We start from the raw sequence: 17,262 nt of genomic DNA on the forward strand, positions 1-17,262 counted from the left end.
GTGCGCCTGCAATGTGACTGCAGTGTCTGCGTGGGTGCGCCTGCAATGTGACTGCAGTGTCCGCGTGGGTGCGCCTGCAATGTGACTGCAGTGTCCGCGTGGGTGCGCCTGCAATGTGACTGCAGTGTCCGCGTGGGTGCGCCTGCAATGTGACTGCAGTGTCTGCGTGGGTGCGCCTGCAATGTGACTGCAGTGTCTGCGTGGGTGCGCCTGCAATGTGACTGCAGTGTCCGCGTGGGTGCGCCTGCAATGTGACTGCAGTGTCTGCGTGGGTGCGCCTGCAATGTGACTGCAGTGTCTGCGTGGGTGCGCCTGCAATGTGACTGCAGTGTCTGCGTGGGTGCGCCTGCAATGTGACTGCAGTGTCTGCGTGGGTGCGCCTGCAATGTGACTGCAGTGTCTGCGTGGGTGCGCCTGCAATGTGACTGCAGTGTCCGCGTGGGTGCGCCTGCAATGTGACTGCAGTGTCTGCGTGGGTGCGCCTGCAATGTGACTGCAGTGTCTGCGTGGGTGCGCCTGCAATGTGACTGCAGTGTCTGCGTGGGTGCGCCTGCAATGTGACTGCAGTGTCTGCGTGGGTGCGCCTGCAATGTGACTGCAGTGTCTGCGTGGGTGCGCCTGCAATGTGACTGCAGTGTCTGCGTGGGTGCGCCTGCAATGTGACTGCAGTGTCTGCGTGGGTGCGCCTGCAATGTGACTGCAGTGTCCGCGTGGGTGCGCCTGCAATGTGACTGCAGTGTCCGCGTGGGTGCGCCTGCAATGTGACTGCAGTGTCCGCGTGGGTGCGCCTGCAATGTGACTGCAGTGTCTGCGTGGGTGCGCCTGCAATGTGACTGCAGTGTCTGCGTGGGTGCGCCTGCAATGTGACTGCAGTGTCTGCGTGGGTGCGCCTGCAATGTGACTGCAGTGTCTGCGTGGGTGCGCCTGCAATGTGACTGCAGTGTCTGCGTGGGTGCGCCTGCAATGTGACTGCAGTGTCTGCGTGGGTGCGCCTGCAATGTGACTGCAGTGTCTGCGTGGGTGCGCCTGCAATGTGACTGCAGTGTCTGCGTGGGTGCGCCTGCAATGTGACTGCAGTGTCTGCGTGGGTGCGCCTGCAATGTGACTGCAGTGTCTGCGTGGGTGCGCCTGCAATGTGACTGCAGTGTCCGCGTGGGTGCGCCTGCAATGTGACTGCAGTGTCCGCGTGGGTGCGCCTGCAATGTGACTGCAGTGTCCGCGTGGGTGCGCCTGCAATGTGACTGCAGTGTCTGCGTGGGTGCGCCTGCAATGTGACTGCAGTGTCTGCGTGGGTGCGCCTGCAATGTGACTGCAGTGTCTGCGTGGGTGCGCCTGCAATGTGACTGTAGTGTCTGCGTGGGTGCGCCTGCAATGTGACTGCAGTGTCTGCGTGGGTGCGCCTGCAATGTGACTGCAGTGTCCGCGTGGGTGCGCCTGCAATGTGACTGCAGTGTCCGCGTGGGTGCGCCTGCAATGTGACTGCAGTGTCTGCGTGGGTGCGCCTGCAATGTGACTGCAGTGTCTGCATGGGTGCGCCTGCAATGTGACTGCAGTGTCTGCGTGGGTGCGCCTGCAATGTGACTGCAGTGTCCGCGTGGGTGCGCCTGCAATGTGACTGCAGTGTCCGCGTGGGTGCGCCTGCAATGTGACTGCAGTGTCCGCGTGGGTGCGCCTGCAATGTGACTGCAGTGTCTGCGTGGGTGCGCCTGCAATGTGACTGCAGTGTCTGCGTGGGTGCGCCTGCAATGTGACTGCAGTGTCCGCGTGGGTGCGCCTGCAATGTGACTGCAGTGTCTGCGTGGGTGCGCCTGCAATGTGACTGCAGTGTCTGCGTGGGTGCGCCTGCAATGTGACTGCAGTGTCTGCGTGGGTGCGCCTGCAATGTGACTGCAGTGTCTGCGTGGGTGCGCCTGCAATGTGACTGCAGTGTCTGCGTGGGTGCGCCTGCAATGTGACTGCAGTGTCCGCGTGGGTGCGCCTGCAATGTGACTGCAGTGTCTGCGTGGGTGCGCCTGCAATGTGACTGCAGTGTCTGCGTGGGTGCGCCTGCAATGTGACTGCAGTGTCTGCGTGGGTGCGCCTGCAATGTGACTGCAGTGTCTGCGTGGGTGCGCCTGCAATGTGACTGCAGTGTCTGCGTGGGTGCGCCTGCAATGTGACTGCAGTGTCTGCGTGGGTGCGCCTGCAATGTGACTGCAGTGTCCGCGTGGGTGCGCCTGCAATGTGACTGCAGTGTCTGCGTGGGTGCGCCTGCAATGTGACTGCAGTGTCTGCGTGGGTGCGCCTGCAATGTGACTGCAGTGTCTGCGTGGGTGCGCCTGCAATGTGACTGCAGTGTCTGCGTGGGTGCGCCTGCAATGTGACTGCAGTGTCTGCGTGGGTGCGCCTGCAATGTGACTGCAGTGTCTGCGTGGGTGCGCCTGCAATGTGACTGCAGTGTCTGCGTGGGTGCGCCTGCAATGTGACTGCAGTGTCCGTGTGGGTGCGCCTGCAATGTGACTGCAGTGTCCGCGTGGGTGCGCCTGCAATGTGACTGCAGTGTCCGCGTGGGTGCGCCTGCAATGTGACTGCAGTGTCCGCGTGGGTGCGCCTGCAATGTGATGCAGGCACGTTCTGACACCTGGTTGCTGCCTGTATTTGACTGCTGATTCAATGAGGAAGGTTGTTGAAGTGAGCAGACAGCACATCACAGCGCCGTGTGCCCCTCCTCACTGTGCTCCTCCTGTGTTGGATGCACACATGCACTGACGCTTGGTGTGTGCCGCTGTGCTCCTCCTGTGTTGGAGGCACACATGCACTAACGCTTGGCGTGTGCCGCTGTGCTCCTCCTGTGTTGTGTGCACACCCGCACTGACGCTTGGAGTGTGCCGCAGTGTTGGGTGCGGTGCAGCAGGAGATCTGGTGTTGCGGTGCTCACTCTCACCAATGGATCACTATTAAGACAAAGGCCTGGCTAGTATTTTCCTATATTCGGTGGTATCGGTGCACCCAGGCTTAGGCCGCGCAGAAATGTCCTCATTTTCATATCAAATAAATGTGGCTTTTTCAGTGAACATTAAAGGGAACCTGTTACACCCTTTTTCAATTTTAAACTGCCCCCCCTCTTGTTAGTGATGCAATGTAAGTGATGCACATTTTCTGACTATAAGGACAATGGAGCAGTTTAATATTAAAGGTCGTGACCAGTTCCTTTTAAGCTGAACTCTATGGGTGGGTTTATTTCTCCACAGATCATGTCCCCCATATAAATATTTCCGCAGTCTAGGTGTCATTTTGGGGTGACAGATTCCCTTTAAGTCAGCTTAAAAATCATCTCACCTGACGAATGAAAGTTTTGCTCGTGCATCGGGTGATGGACACTGTTTAGATAAATCAGTTTCCCATCTTTGGCTGCAGTGTGAATGCTGCTTTTAAAGGGGTTTTCTCACATTGGGATCTTACCCCCTATCCTTGGGATGGGGAATAACTTTCCAATCGCTGGGGGTCCGACTACCGTGGCCCCGAGTGTTTCCCAGAACCAGAACATGCAGACAGAATGGATTCCGGGAGTAAAATTTCATAGTCCTGTCTCCTGAGCTGTGCACTTAAAAGGTCTTTTGAGCAATTGGTGGGGGTCTAAAGTCCCACCCCATGATGCCCCTTCTCCCTACTGAGCCCAGCTCTGCCCTACTAATCTCCTCAGAATTAATGGACCTAAACCTATAAGATCTCGTCCAAAAGTTAAGTCTACTGCCTGGGACTAATCAGTATTGTGGTTCTTATATGGTCCACAGTCTAATGATGTCTGGTAACAACTACCAGCATCTCCTTACCATTGTTAAGGACATACTGAGAGTTGTACGTTAATGCAATACATAGATGTATATGGGTCTAACCTGACACTGCACTTGATTGCTGTGTGAAGTTGGCATTGTATTCATGTACTGATGGTGGTTTTGGCGATGTATTGTCTTCAGGGTGTGTTTGGTGATGTTATTGTGTTTAGGGTGGTTTTGGTGATATTACTGTATTGACAGTAGTTCTGTTGATGTATTACTGTACTAACTGTGGTTTTGGTTACGTATTATAGTATGTAGTGTGGTTTTAGTTATGTATTACTGTACTGATGGTGGTTCTGGTGATAGTCATGTGGCTGTTGTAATCTTTACCTTATCAGTCTTGATCCTAAAACATAGGGTCAGCGTGCTGGACTAAAAATACAGCTATCTGCATGTCTGTCAGCCGAATAAGTAATAGACTAAAGCCCCCATACACTATAGTCTGATTTTTAGGCCGGCAGCTATCTTGCTCGGCTCTCCCATATACAGGAGCACTCATTCTGCCAAGTGTTTCTGTGTTCTTTATTAGAGCCGCTGCTGGACATCTCCGGCAGCAGCTTATCATTTAGAGGATAATAGGATCTACACTCCATAATTGGACATGCTGGATCCTTATTCCCCTGACAATCAGAAGTTAGAGCCCCCATTCACATTGGGCTATCAGCAGAACCTGTCAATATTGGCGGGTTTAGACAACTTTAGGTTAATGTGTATGGAGGTCTTAACTACTATCTGAAGGCTCTGGGCTCTATCAGGGAATGTGCACACGTCTTGTAGTGGTCTGTGAACCCCCGGAATTATTCAGACAGAAAACACTTTAGGACAGTCATCATTTTATCCTGAAGCAAATATTTATTTTTTTTTGCTGTGGCTTCTTGGTTGTTTTTTCCAACATCTTTTAGCTACTGGATTTTACTTATTTTTTTAAATGAAGTAGTAAGCGGCATCCAAGCAGCAGGCGCCATATAATGGCCGGTCACAACTAGTAAGCGGCATCCAAGCAGCAGCCGCCATATAATGGCCGGTCACAACTAGTAAGCGGCATCCAAGCAGCAGGCGCCATATAATGGCCGGTCACAACTAGTAAGCGGCATCCAAGCAGCAGGCGCCATATAATGGCCGGTCACAACTAGTAAGCGGCATCCAAGCAGCAGGCGCCATATAATGGACCGGTCACAACTAGTAAGCGGCATCCAAGCAGAAGCCGCTATATAATGGCCGGTCACAACTAGTAAGCGGCATCCAAGCAGCAGGCGCCATATAATGGCCGGTCACAACTAGTAAGCGGCATCCAAGCAGCAGGCGCCATATAATGGCCGGTCACAACTAGTAAGCGGCATCCAAGCAGCAGGCGCCATATAATGGACCGGTCACTGTCAGCCGCTTCATGTCTGAGGAAACCTGACGCGCTTAAAAAAACTCCAAAGACTGAACATATGAACAGCAAGTCGGTTTACACTGCAGTGTATGAGTTCATTTCTTTAATATTTAGAGTTTGGGTTTTTTGGGCGGGTTATAGGGCGGATCTGTCTGGAAAAAAAAAAAAAAAGCTGTGTGCACATACCCGTAATCTGACTGATCAGAAGGGGGCGCCACCACTGACAGTGCCTAGGGCAGCAAAAACCCCAAATACGGCCCTGGGTAGAGGTATAAGGTGTGCTTGGGGCACTTATGTGTTGTCGCTATAAAAGAAATAGACATGAAGGAGAAAGAGAAAAATGATCAATAGTAAACCCTTGTGGACCAGGGGGAAAAAGTAAAACATACCGCTGTATGACAGAAGGTTGCTTCGGGGTTAAAGCATGGGTCTACATTCCATGATCAAGCAGTCGGTCGTCTGCCCAATAAATTATAAGAAAGAGGGGGCTGCAATATAACATGTCAGTATTATAGCCTTGTAAATCAGATGAAATACGGTATAGAAACAGATGATCACATACCTACAATGGCAATGAAACGGTTAAATGACCGAGGAAAATCATATGAGTGGGCAGTGACTCATATATGGTAACGGTATAAAGTGTACTTGGGGCATTTATGTGTTGCCGCTATAAAAGAAATAGACATGAAAGAGAATTAATGGAAATGATCAATAGTGAACCCTTATGGACCAAAGGGAATAAGAAAAACATACCGCTGTATGACAAGAAGTTACTTCAAGATTGGAGCATGGGTCTACATTCCATGACAAGACAGTGAATTGACTGCCCAATAGATTGTAAGAAAAAGAGGGGCTGCAATAAAACATGTCAGTATTATAGCCTCATAAATAGAAAGCAGATTAGTTACAGTATAAAACCATGATCACGTACCTACTATGGCAGTGAAACGGTTAAGACCGAGGGAAAGCCAATGCCCTAAAGAAAATATGAGCAGGTAAGAGGAAGAGGAAGACATGGATTAAAAGGTGTCTCGAAAGAGTAATGGAAGGACCTTACCTAGAAGCGCCTGTGGATCGCTTTGTGGGAGCCCAGGGACAGAATGAAAGAGCCCGGTATATAAGGGCAATGTATTATGGCGTCTGATGTCACATCCGGGTCTGGGGATGCTGGGAAGTGATGACGTGTGGGCGCATGCGCATTGCGCCGTACTCGCTCTGCCCTCCAGACTTAGGAACGCAGGCGAGCGATGCGCAATGTACGCATGCGCAGTGCATAGGGTGGCGTGCGGTCACATGGTGCCTTCCTAATCATAAACGTGAAGTCCAAAGTGACGTCAAGGCAGTGGTGGAGCGTGCTGTAGGTATAAGGAGGTGTGCGCACGCTATAGGACCAGTGAAAAAGGTGTTCTAGGTTATCTGGGGAAGAGAAAGAGAAAAATATTAGAAACATTATAGTGAATACAATACTAGGAATTCTCATTATATAAATGAGGAGGATATTTGGAGGTAGAAATTACAGACGTAATATAAACTACAGACATATTATTATAGCATATGCATGTACTTACATAAGGGTTATATCTCTGATAAGGAAAAATAAATAATCATGAGATATACATTTAAAAGCACCATCATGGTGTAGGAAGAGTATCACTTGGATCAAACGGTCTCCAGTAGATAGTGTTTACATTATGAACAGTTGTTAAAGCTATTGTAACAAGTAATAGGGGCATGGAGAAATAGAATACAAAATGAAACATAATAGAAAATAATAAAAATTGATAAAAATGATAATGAAAAAATGATGGAACCTAGCAGATAACCTCATACTCCCTATTCAGACCTGAAGGTTCCAGAGTTTTAAGTGTATGGATCCAGTAGGCTTCTCGTGTCTTAAGTCTAGTGATCCTATCGCCCCCTCTCCTGATAGGGGGAACATGTTCTATGACTTGGAATCGTAATTGAGATATGGAATGGTTATGAGTGATGAAATGAGATGGTATAGGTAAAAGTGTTTGTTTGCAGCGAATTGTGGATTTATGTTTACTAATGCGGTCTCGGATATGTTGGGTCGTTTCCCCAACATATCCGAGACCACACGGGCACTTAATCAAATAAATGACAAAAGAGGACTCACAGGTAAAAAAACCTTTAATAGGGAACCGTTGACCTGAGTGGGGATGTGTGAAGGAGTCACCCTTAGTGATGTTAGAACATTGAGTACAACTCAAGCAGGGGAAGGTACCCCTGCGGTGTGTTGTTAGGGTGAGTTGAGTGGGAGTAAATTTGGCTGATCCGATGTCCGCTCGTACTAGACAATCCCTTAAATTTTGAGGTCTTTTATGACAAAAGAGTGGTGGTTGACTGAAAGCAGGAATGGAAGGGTAGGATTGCGACAGAAGAGGCCAGTATTTGCGTATAGTGTCTCTAATGGGTGTGTTAAAAGGGTGGTAGGTTGAGACAAATGGAATTCTAGAGACCTCCTTATTGATCTGGGAATGACGTGTAGGTAACGGAGAATGTCGGGAGATGTGTGAGGGATAGCCCCTTTCTTGAAATTTGCGAGACATTTCATCATGGCGGGCTATACGAGTATCGGGGTCAGTCACAATACGGGCAATTCTATGGTGTTGTGAGAGTGGTAGAGAGTCCTTTACATGTCGAGGGTGGCAGCTAGTGTAATGTAAAAGACTATTTTTGTCAGTGTCTTTGGTATAAAGGTCAATGGAAATAATACCTGTACCATCCAGGATTACGGTAGTGTCCAAGAAATGAATGGAAGTAGGATCCTGATGGAGGGTGAAAGTCACATTAGGTATACAACAATTTAGAAAATCTAGGAAATTGTACAGGGTTTCGGCTCCGCCTCGCCATATGACGAACACGTCGTCTATATACCTTTTCCATGTAACGACATGTGTTAGAAAGAGTGGGGAGTTATAAATATGGTGTTCCTCGAACCAGGCCATGAAAATATTGGCATAAGGAGGTGCCATATTTGACCCCATCGCTGTGCCTCTTCGTTGTACGTAGAACTGGTCTCCAAAAAGAAAAAAGTTTTGTTCAAGGACTATGTGCAAAAGGTCCTGACAAAAGGTGTGTTGAGGGTCGGAGAGGTTACTGTAGTGTTCAAGGAACCAATTAACAGCCTCTATACCAAGATGATGATCTATACTGGTATAGAGGCTGTTGACGTCAAGTGTGACTAGTAGGCAGTCAGCCGGTATGGGGCCCAAAGAGCGAATATGGGTCAAAAAGTCAGTAGTGTCCTTCAGATAGGAAGTAATACTTGGGACCAAGGGGGACAAAATTTTATCGAGAGTGATGGCTAGGGGAGAAAGAATCGAGTCTGTGGACGCCACAATCGGACGGCCTGGTGGTCGCGTGAGATTTTTATGAATTTTGGGAAGTACATAAAAGACTGGTGTAATGGGATTAGTTTTATGTAAAATCTCAGATAGTTTTTTATCGATAGTACCGGTCTGTAGATGATAATTGATGATAGAGGAAATCATCTGCCGTATTTTGGAGGTGGGATCTCTACTAATAGGTGTATAAGTAGCGGTATCATGAAGCTGATTGTGAATCTCCGAAAGATAGTAGGTTTTATTTTAAAACCACAATAGCCCCACCCTTATCGGCTGGTTTGATGATTATTTGGGGATTATTTTTCAAATTAATAATAGCGCGCGACTCATCAGGAGTGCAATTGTGTTTGAGATGAAATTTACCCTGATGTATATCATTAAGAGTGCGATCAATCTCAGCTGTAACTAGAGAAATATATGTTTCTACTGGGTGGTAGTTCTTAGGAGGGCAGAAACTACTAGGATTACGTAGGCCTAAGGTATTTAACTTAAACATTTCAGTAGACCCAGAACCGTCAGGTTCAGCAGGACAATCTTGGGAAGTATTGAAATGTACTTTAAGGCGGAGATTCCGGAAAAATCTCCTAGTCTCCTGATCTAATTTGAAGGAGTCGAAAGGCGGGGTAGGGCAGAATGATAGTCCTTTCTGTACACCGGCTGATTCACTGGGGGAAAGGTTGTAGGAGGAGATATTGTAGACCAAGTTGGTCCTACCTGTGATCGGGTCGTGATGGTTCGTGGTCCAAAGTCTCTTGCCCCGCCGCGTCTTCCTTTTGGGGGATGTCTTGGGCCTAAAAAATGAGAAGAGCGAGATTGATTGTGTTCGCTGTCGGAGCTGTTGGATGATGAGTAATGTCCTTGATAGGGAGTACGTCGTGGTTGACTGTAACTTGAAGAACGCCAGGTGTAAACTTGTTTTTTTTGATAGTCCTCTTGGTCTCGCTGGAATTTCGCACGTTTGCGTATCTGTAAAGATTTCCTAAATTCCGAGATTGTTGCCTCAGTCTTGGTCTTGATGTTATTATACTCAGTGGGAGATAAGGTATTCTGGAACTGATGTTCGATTGTAGTAATATTGGCACCGATATCCTCAATCTCTTTATCAAGATATTCGATGGTCAGTAGTATGAGGTCCATGGAGCATTTATTTAAAATACTCTCATACTTGTCACAATAAGATGTATTCTCTGAAAACAATGTTGGGCGAAGGGGAATACGTAGTCCACGTGGAATCCTTTTGGCCTTGTGGTACTCTGCCAAGGTGATATAATGTAGCTCTAGAGCAGTGTGTCTGCGTAATTCTTTCTCGTAATCCTTGCTTCTAATCTCTTCAGTTGGAATTGAGAGAAATTGGTTTGAGGCGGTTACTTTAGAGAGAATAGCGGATGTAGCTTCATCATTGTATGAAAATGTGGAGAACGACATATCCGAAAAAATCGTAAATAAAAATAGGAGCTCCGGCCAAAATTATCGGTCAATAGTAAGGAATAAGCTGGGCTCACTACTTTAGACCTGGTGCTCGGGAGAAAAATAGTCCATATACAAAATAGAGAACCCCGGCACACAGTATGAAAGGAGAAAAACAGTCAATGGTTCTTGTTGTATGTTCTAGTTTTATTCAAAAAATTTTTTCCACAGCTATAAGAAGTTGTAATACAGTCTTTTCATGACAACAGGGAGTTGCAATAAAGTCCAACGTTTCGGCTCTAAATCGAGCCTTCACCAGGGACATAAAGGTACTAAATTTGAACAGACAAGATCACAGAAAACATAATTACAATAACATCATGTTCAAAGTAAAAACATAACAACAGAGTTTCTTCAAGTAGTGTGGTTTTTAGGACGTGAAATATGTGCACGTGGGATAGTGTTAACCAGATGTACATCCGATGGGAGGGAGGGGGGGGGAGAAGAGGGAAGGGAATAGAGGGATGAAGAGTAAGAGTAATAAGGGGGAACTGAGGAAAAAGAAGAAAAGGGAGGAGTATAAGGAGAAGAAGAGGCAACGAGAGGAGAAAAAGAGGAGGAAAAAGAAGAAGAAAAAGAAAAAGAGAGACATACCCGTACTGATGTTGTACAAAATGGGTCCTATGTACAACACTAGGAGATAAGGAACTGACAACTAAAAGGGAAAGGGAATTTGTGATCACCATTCCATGATAATCTATGTTGACATATAATTAGGAAAGATCTAGCTTACATTCAGGATATAGCTTACATTCGAGGGTCTTTGGGGCTCCAAGAAAAAGGATTTGAGTAGCTGGATGTAGGTAAGTACAAAACATGGCTAATGGAGAAGAAGGAGAAGATATTGGAAAAACTGTAAGAATTTTCAGAAGGCATTATATATAAAAAACTGCAAGTTGGGAAATATGAAGTGTAGGTCACATACCGGTGAAACTCAACTTACTATATGAGTAGGTAGTGGCTCATATATGGTAGAGGTATAAGGTGTGCTTGGGGCACTTATGTGTTGTCGCTATAAAAAAAATAGACATGAAGGAGAAAGAGAAAAATGATCAATAGTAAACCCTTGTGGACCAGGGGGAAAAAGTAAAACATACCGCTGTATGACAGAAGGTTGCTTCGGGGTTAAAGCATGGGTCTACATTCCATGATCAAGCAGTCGGTCGTCTGCCCAATAAATTATAAGAAAGAGGGGGCTGCAATATAACATGTCAGTATTATAGCCTTGTAAATCAGATGAAATACGGTATAGAAACAGATGATCACATACCTACAATGGCAATGAAACGGTTAAATGACCGAGGAAAATCATATGAGTGGGCAGTGACTCATATATGGTAACGGTATAAAGTGTACTTGGGGCATTTATGTGTTGCCGCTATAAAAGAAATAGACATGAAAGAGAATTAATGGAAATGATCAATAGTGAACCCTTATGGACCAAAGGGAATAAGAAAAACATACCGCTGTATGACAAGAAGTTACTTCAAGGTTGGAGCATGGGTCTACATTCCATGACAAGACAGTGAATTGACTGCCCAATAGATTGTAAGAAAAAGAGGGGCTGCAATAAAACATGTCAGTATTATAGCCTCATAAATAGAAAGCAGATTAGTTACAGTATAAAACCATGATCACGTACCTACTATGGCAGTGAAACGGTTAAGACCGAGGGAAAGCCAATGCCCTAAAGAAAATATGAGCAGGTAAGAGGAAGAGGAAGACATGGATTAAAAGGTGTCTCGACAGAGTAATGGAAGGACCTTACCTAGAAGCGCCTGTGGATCGCTTTGTGGGAGCCCAGGGACAGAATGAAAGAGCCCGGTATATAAGGGCAATGTATTATGGCGTCTGATGTCACATCCGGGTCTGGGGATGCTGGGAAGTGATGACGTGTGGGCGCATGCGCATTGCGCCGTACTCGCTCTGCCCTCCAGACTTAGGAACGCAGGCGAGCGATGCGCAATGTAGCGTGCGCACACCTCCTTATACCTACAGCACGCTCCACCACTGCCTTGACGTCACTTTGGACTTCACGTTTATGATTAGGAAGGCACCATGTGACCGCACGCCACCCTATGCACTGCGCATGCGTACATTGCGCATCGCTCGCCTGCGTTCCTAAGTCTGGAGGGCAGAGCGAGTACGGCGCAATGCGCATGCGCCCACACGTCATCACTTCCCAGCATCCCCAGACCCGGATGTGACATCAGACGCCATAATACATTGCCCTTATATACCGGGCTCTTTCATTCTGTCCCTGGGCTCCCACAAAGCGATCCACAGGCGCTTCTAGGTAAGGTCCTTCCATTACTCTGTCGAGACACCTTTTAATCCATGTCTTCCTCTTCCTCTTACCTGCTCATATTTTCTTTAGGGCATTGGCTTTCCCTCGGTCTTAACCGTTTCACTGCCATAGTAGGTACGTGATCATGGTTTTATACTGTAACTAATCTGCTTTCTATTTATGAGGCTATAATACTGACATGTTTTATTGCAGCCCCTCTTTTTCTTACAATCTATTGGGCAGTCAATTCACTGTCTTGTCATGGAATGTAGACCCATGCTCCAACCTTGAAGTAACTTCTTGTCATACAGCGGTATGTTTTTCTTATTCCCTTTGGTCCATAAGGGTTCACTATTGATCATTTCCATTAATTCTCTTTCATGTCTATTTCTTTTATAGCGGCAACACATAAATGCCCCAAGTACACTTTATACCGTTACCATATATGAGTCACTGCCCACTCATATGATTTTCCTCGGTCATTTAACCGTTTCATTGCCATTGTAGGTATGTGATCATCTGTTTCTATACCGTATTTCATCTGATTTACAAGGCTATAATACTGACATGTTATATTGCAGCCCCCTCTTTCTTATAATTTATTGGGCAGACGACCGACTGCTTGATCATGGAATGTAGACCCATGCTTTAACCCCGAAGCAACCTTCTGTCATACAGCGGTATGTTTTACTTTTTCCCCCTGGTCCACAAGGGTTTACTATTGATCATTTTTCTCTTTCTCCTTCATGTCTATTTCTTTTATAGCGACAACACATAAGTGCCCCAAGCACACCTTATACCTCTACCATATATGAGCAACTACCTACTCATATAGTAAGTTGAGTTTCACCGGTATGTGACCTACACTTCATATTTCCCAACTTGCAGTTTTTTATATATAATGCCTTCTGAAAATTCTTACAGTTTTTCCAATATCTTCTCCTTCTTCTCCATTAGCCACGTTTTGTACTTACCTACATCTAGCTACTAAAATCCTTTTTCTTGGAGCCCCAAAGACCCTCGAATGTAAGCTATATCCTGAATGTAAGCTAGATCTTTCCTAATTATATGTCAACATAGATTATCATGTAATGGTGATCACAAATTCCCTTTCCCTTTTAGTTGTCAGTTCCTTATCTCCTAGTGTTGTACATAGGACCCATTTTGTACAACATCAGTACGGGTATGTCTCTCTTTTTCTTCTTTTTCCTCCTCTTTTTCTCCTCTCGTTGCCTCTTCTTCTCCTTATACTCCTCCCTTTTCTTTTTCCTCAGTTCCCCCTTATTACTCTTATTCTTCACCCCTCTATTCCCTTCCCTCTTCTCCCCCCCCCTCCCTCCCATCGGATGTACATCTGGTTAACACTATCCCACGTGCACATATTTCACGTCCTAAAAACCACACTACTTGAAGAAACTCTGTTGTTATGTTTTTACTTTGAACATGATGTTATTGTAATTATGTTTTCTGTGATCTTGTCTGTTCAAATTTAGTACCTTTATGTCCCTGGTGAAGGCTCGATTTAGAGCCGAAACGTTGGACTTTATTGCAACTCCCTGTTGTCATGAAAAGACTGTATTACAACTTCTTATAGCTGTGGAAATTTTTTTTTGAATAAAACTAGAACATACAACAAGAACCATTGACTATTTTTCTCCTTTCATACTGTGTGCCGGGGTTCTCTATTTTGTATATGGACTATTTTTCTCCCGAGCACCAGGTCTAAAGTAGTGAGCCCAGCTTATTCCTTACTATGTCTCTAACTTTCAATCTTCACTGAGCTGGTGGGTGGAGACTTGCATTTGTGATGTCTTTCAGAAACAGCACACAAAAATAGAAGAATCCTTGTTTTGTTTTTCTCTGTAAAAGTATGTGAGACATTACACAGCCCTAATGATCTGTGTGGCAGTGAATTGGGTTTGGAAAAAAAGCTTAAACAGTTGCTTAATACTGCAGCTGCACCTGACTATACTTAGCCAATTCTTATTGTCTTTGACGATGCTGCTTACTCCTTTTCCCCACTTTTGTCTCCATAGAGAATACCAGGAGATATAACCTGGCACTTGCTTTCTGTGGCAGAATGTGTGCGGACTTTGGTTTTGTTTGTGTACAGTCATAAGCAAAAAGTAACATCTCTGAAGGTTCTTCGAAATGCATAGTGAGATATTCTTCATAAATGTGCTAAATGGGCTGCTCTGCATGAGCCTGGGTAGCTCAGTCAGTAGAGCATCAGACTTTTAATCTGAGGGTCCAGGGTTCAAGTCCCTGTTCAGGCACCTTGCATTTTACCATAAACCTAGCACGTACCTTGACTTCGTTCTTAGGTGATTCTTGAGTGTGCATGAGGATTAACCGTTGTTCTGGTTATTACATGACTTGTATCCAGCATTATTTCCCTCTGTTGAGTCTGTCTCTAACTTTCAGTCTTCTCTGAGCTGGTGGGTGGAGACTTGCATTTGTGATGTCTTTCAGAAACCGCACACAGAAATCGAAGAATCCTTGTTTTGTTTTTCTCTGTAAAAGTATGTGAGACATTACACAGCCCTAATGATCTGTGTGGCAGTGAATTGAGTTTTGAAAAAAAGCTTAAACAGTTGCTTAATACTGCAGCTGCACCTGACTATACTTAGCCAATTCTTATTGTCTTTGACGATGCTGCTTACTCCTTTTCCCCACTTTTGTCTCCATAGAGAATACCAGGAGATATAACCTGGCACTTGCTTTCTGTGGCAGAATGTGTGCGGACTTTGGTTTTGTTTGTGTACAGTCCTAAGCAAAAAGTAACATCTCTGAAGGTTCTTCGAAATGCATAGTGAGATATTCTTCATAAATGTGCTAAATGGGCTGCTCTGCACGAGCCTGGGTAGCTCAGTCGGTAGAGCATCAGACTTTTAATCTGAGGGTCCAGGGTTCAATCCCTGCTCAGGCGCCTTGCATTTTACCATAAACCTAGCACGTACCTTGACTTCGTTCTTAGGTGATTCTTGAGTGTGCATGAGGATTAACCGTTGTTCTGGTTATTACATGACTTGTATCCAGCATTATTTCCCTCCGTTGAGTCTGTCTCTAACTTTCAGTCTTCTCTGAGCTGGTGGGTGGAGACTTGTGACTCGTCCACCCCAGGGCTGTGGGACATCCGGTGCCGGGCCAGACTAGTCCGGTGGTAGTCAGTGGTGGCTGGGCCCGGCTCCGTGGCCCTGGTGGGTGTCAGTAAAATATGTGGCTTGAATTAAAGTTTGTGTTCGTGACGCCACCTGTGGTCTGCGGCTATTAAGCCGCCGCTGCTGTGTGAGACCTCCGGGGTGATGTTATGGCAGCAATGGTGGTACTGCTCCCCACAGGTGGAGCGGAACCCCGGGAACTCTGTTAGTGCTCGTGAAAGTCTATGGTGTTGTGTGGCTAACACAGTGCAGGGCCGACAGGCAATGAAAGAACCAGGCACAAACAACAATCTCTTTACCTTTTCCTCTTTTACTTTGGGAACAGTCCAGTCCTGGGAGACCGTTACAGGTGGTGATGGGGATCCGGTCGGCCTGGAAGTACTTGGGGTGATCTTTCTGGCCAGCTGAGTATGAGGCCTACTCCTGTTCTTTTCTTTGTTATGATAGGACCCTGCTTCTCTGAATCCAGCAATGGCCCTCTTTGCTGCTGGGACCGATGGTACGTCCCTTTCCCTCTGTAGTAGGCTGCGCAGGCCCTCTCTGGTGCTTCTCTGCTGGAGTCCACACCGGGCCCTGATGCTGCAGCTGTACCTTCGGGCTGTTTATGGGCCAGGTGCTTGCAGCTCCCCTGCCCTTCGGATTCGGCTACCAGGGAGTATTTTAAGCCCTGGTGGCCACAGACTCCGATGTCCGAGTCTCTTCGCTGCCTCTCTGCTACTCCTGCTTCCCTGGGCCAAGCTACTCTAGCTCTAGGCCCCAGATCCACAAGACAGCACACTCTGCGTCTGCTCACTGTCACTCCTCTCTACAGTCTGACTCTACTTCCTCCCTCAGGTCAGACTTGAGGAAGGCTCCCTGGAATTCCAGGTTCAGAGCTCCCCCTGCTGGCCGGAGGGAGAACTGCGGTGGATGTTAAACTTGCTGGCCAATGGACATTACCTCCAGGCTCAGCATTAACCCTTTGGAAGGGCAATGCTGTTGTGGCGACCAGGTCCTGGGGCGCCACACTCCCCCTTAGTTAAATTCAGTACTCCCGGACTGTAGAAAACAAAACAAGACATACATGTTACAACCTTAAACAACTTTAAGAGTTCAGTGTGGCTCCCAGCCGGGTGTCCATTACACTGCTCCATGGGGGACCCGCCGCGATAAAACCCCCAACGTAGGCTCTGGGCGTGCGTCAGAGCATTGATGACCCCACTCTATGCACGCCGGACGGGTTTTTCTTCAGGGGTGCTGAGCACACTGGTGCTAACTATGTACAGCTAGGTGTTGGCCACCCATAGTCCAGTGGGCCACTTGTCCATTTTCTCAATCAAAAAAAAAAAAAAAGAAAAACATTTTATACACAACATTACAGACATTTCACCTAACTATTTACATTCTAATAAGTACTCTTTCTTTTTACTCTCTATACCTTGGAGGGGGTTGTCCCCGAGTGCTGCGTTGGGACCTGCGTAGCTCTGGTGTCTGCCCCTGACTACTTGGTGTGTCTTCTACCTCAGCACTACAGGTAGGCCTAACCCTGATAGGTATGCGTGATGAGTGCTTATGTGGTCCAAGAGTCGCCAAGGGTATGACAGGTTCACCACTGACAGGGGGTTGATTCTCCTGTTCCACTGCTGGCGTGTCATCTCGTGTTGGAGCGGACGGTTCTTTAGGTAGATCTGGAACCTCTTCTGTTTCTGGCTCGACCAACTGCGGGAACGTCAACACTGGTACCACTATGGCATTGTTTATTCGGGTTCAAGTTTTAGGGAATTTCCCAAGGATTGTTTGG

General features: G+C 46.7%; 2 non-coding genes across 2 annotated transcripts; both read left to right on the plus strand.

Moving 5' to 3' along the window:
- The first annotated feature begins 14,524 nt into the window (after positions 1 to 14,524).
- Positions 14,525 to 14,597, plus strand: TRNAK-UUU (transfer RNA lysine (anticodon UUU)). Its single transcript has one exon. It is a non-coding gene; the product is annotated as a tRNA-Lys (tRNA).
- A 581-nt stretch (positions 14,598 to 15,178) lies between these two features.
- Positions 15,179 to 15,250, plus strand: TRNAK-UUU (transfer RNA lysine (anticodon UUU)). The gene has a single exon. It is a non-coding gene; the product is annotated as a tRNA-Lys (tRNA).
- Positions 15,251 to 17,262: the final 2,012 nt, after the last annotated feature.

The sequence above is a fragment of the Anomaloglossus baeobatrachus genome, chromosome 1 (genome assembly GCF_048569485.1).
Source record: "Anomaloglossus baeobatrachus isolate aAnoBae1 chromosome 1, aAnoBae1.hap1, whole genome shotgun sequence".
Lineage (NCBI taxonomy): Eukaryota > Metazoa > Chordata > Amphibia > Anura > Aromobatidae > Anomaloglossus > Anomaloglossus baeobatrachus.